This window comes from Ictalurus punctatus, chromosome 20 (assembly GCF_001660625.3).
Source record: "Ictalurus punctatus breed USDA103 chromosome 20, Coco_2.0, whole genome shotgun sequence".
Taxonomy (NCBI): Eukaryota; Metazoa; Chordata; class Actinopteri; order Siluriformes; family Ictaluridae; genus Ictalurus; species Ictalurus punctatus.
In genome coordinates this window covers 24,660,227-24,662,726 of record NC_030435.2, presented here as the reverse complement: position 1 = coordinate 24,662,726, position 2,500 = coordinate 24,660,227, and the positions used below count along the sequence as shown (strand labels likewise).

At 22.6% G+C, this 2,500-nt stretch overlaps 1 protein-coding gene across 1 annotated transcript in view; it reads right to left on the bottom strand.

Moving 5' to 3' along the window:
* Nucleotides 1–2,500, bottom strand: part of col11a1b (collagen, type XI, alpha 1b) — an 88,556-nt gene that overhangs the window by 38,150 nt on the left and 47,906 nt on the right. The window lies entirely within an intron of this gene.

Genomic DNA, 2,500 nt, shown 5'->3' with positions numbered 1-2,500 from the left:
TATAATTGATTTTATAATCGTATTCATAATGATTTTATAATCGTATTTATAATCGATTTTATAATCGATTTTATAATCGTATTTATAATCGCATTTATAATCGCATTTATAATCGATTTTATAATCGCATTTATAATCGTATTTATATTCGATTTTATAATCGTATTTATAATCGATTTTATAATCGTATTTATAATCGTATTTATATTCGATTTTATAATCGTATTTATAATCGATTTTATAATCGTATTTATAATCGATTTTATAATCGTATTTATAATCGATTTTATAATCGATTTTATAATCGATTTTATAATCGTATTTATAATCGTATTTATAATCGATTTTATAATCGATTTTATAATCGCATTTATAATCGTATTTATAATCGTATTTATAATCGATTTTATAATCGATTTTATAATCGCATTTATAATCGTATTCATAATCGATTTTATAATAGTATTTATATTCGATTTTATAATTGATTTTATAATCGTATTTATAATCGATTTTATAATTGATTTTATAATCGTATTTATAATCGTATTTATAATAGATTTTATAATCGTATTTATAATCGTATTTATAATCGATTTTATAATCGTATTTATAATCGTATCTATAATCGTATCTATAATCGATTTTATAATCGATTTTATAATCGTATTTATAATCGTATTGATGATCGTATTGATGATCGTATTTATAATCGTATTTATAATCGATTTTATAATCGTATTCATAATCGTATTTATAATCGATTTTATAATCGTATTTATAATCGATTTTATAATCGTATTCATAATCGTATTTATAATCGATTTTATAATCGTATTTATAATCGATTTTATAATCGTATTGATAATCGTATCTATAATCGTATCTATAATCGATTTTATAATCGATTTTATAATCGTATTTATAATCGTATTGATGATCGTATTGATGATCGTATTTATAATCGTATTTATAATCGATTTTATAATCGTATTCATAATCGTATTTATAATCGATTTTATAATCGTATTTATAATCGATTTTATAATCGTATTCATAATCGTATTTATAATCGATTTTATAATCGTATTTATAATCGATTTTATAATCGTATTTATAATCGATTTTATAATCGTATTGATAATCGATTTTATAATCGTATTTATAATCGTATTTATAATCGATTTTATAATCGTATTTATAATCGATTTTATAATCGTATTGATAATCGATTTTATAATCGTATTTATAATCGATTTTATAATCGTATTGATAATCGTATTGATAATCGTATTGATAATCGTATTTATAATCGATTTTATAATCGTATTTATAATCGTATTGATAATCGATTTTATGATCATATTTATGATCGTATTGATAATCGATTTTATAATCGTATTGATAATCGTATTGATAATCGTATTTATAATCGATTTTATAATCGTATTCATAATCGTATTTATAATCGATTTTATAATCGTATTTATAATCGATTTTATAATCGTATTTATAATCGATTTTATAATCGTATTGATAATCGATTTTATAATCGTATTCATAATCGTATTTATAATCGATTTTATAATCGTATTTATAATCGATTTTATAATCGTATTGATAATCGATTTTATAATCGTATTTATAATCGATTTTATAATCGTATTGATAATCGTATTGATAATCGTATTGATAATCGTATTTATAATCGATTTTATAATCGTATTTATAATCGTATTGATAATCGATTTTATGATCATATTTATGATCGTATTGATAATCGATTTTATAATCGTATTGATAATCGTATTGATAATCGTATTGATAATCGATTTTATAATCGTATTTATAATCGTATTTATAACCGTATTTATAATTGATTTTATAATCGTATTTATAATCGTATTGATAATCGATTTTATAATCGTATTTATAATCGTATTTATAATTGATTTTATAATCGTATTGATAATCGTATTTATAATCGATTTTATAATCGTATTGATAATCGTATTGATAATCGTATTGATAATCGATTTTATAATCGATTTTATAATCGTATTGATAATCGTATTGATAATCGTATTGATAATCGTATTGATAATCGTATTTCATGTCACTTCTTCGTTTCGGTTTCACTTCTGTAAAGCTGCTTTGAGACGACGTCTATTGTAAAAAGTTCTATACAAATACAATTGAATTGAATTGAACTTCATTAATTAATGACCTGAAAGAAAACGATTCCAAACCCATAAACTAACACAAATGAGACTAGCCTTTCAACAAGTGCAAAAGTAATGGCGCCCTATAAGATGAGGAGGAGGAGTGTGTGTCGATGGTGTAGCCGACATGCAGTGACCGAGCTTCGTTACTGGATTTAGCACACCCGCAATTAGGAGACAGTCTTTCACCTTTTAGTCACTATTCTGCCTTTTATGGAGATTTGTGGGCGTGCCTAAATGCAAACCAGCTGTGGCGTGAACACACCTGGTACACTCGG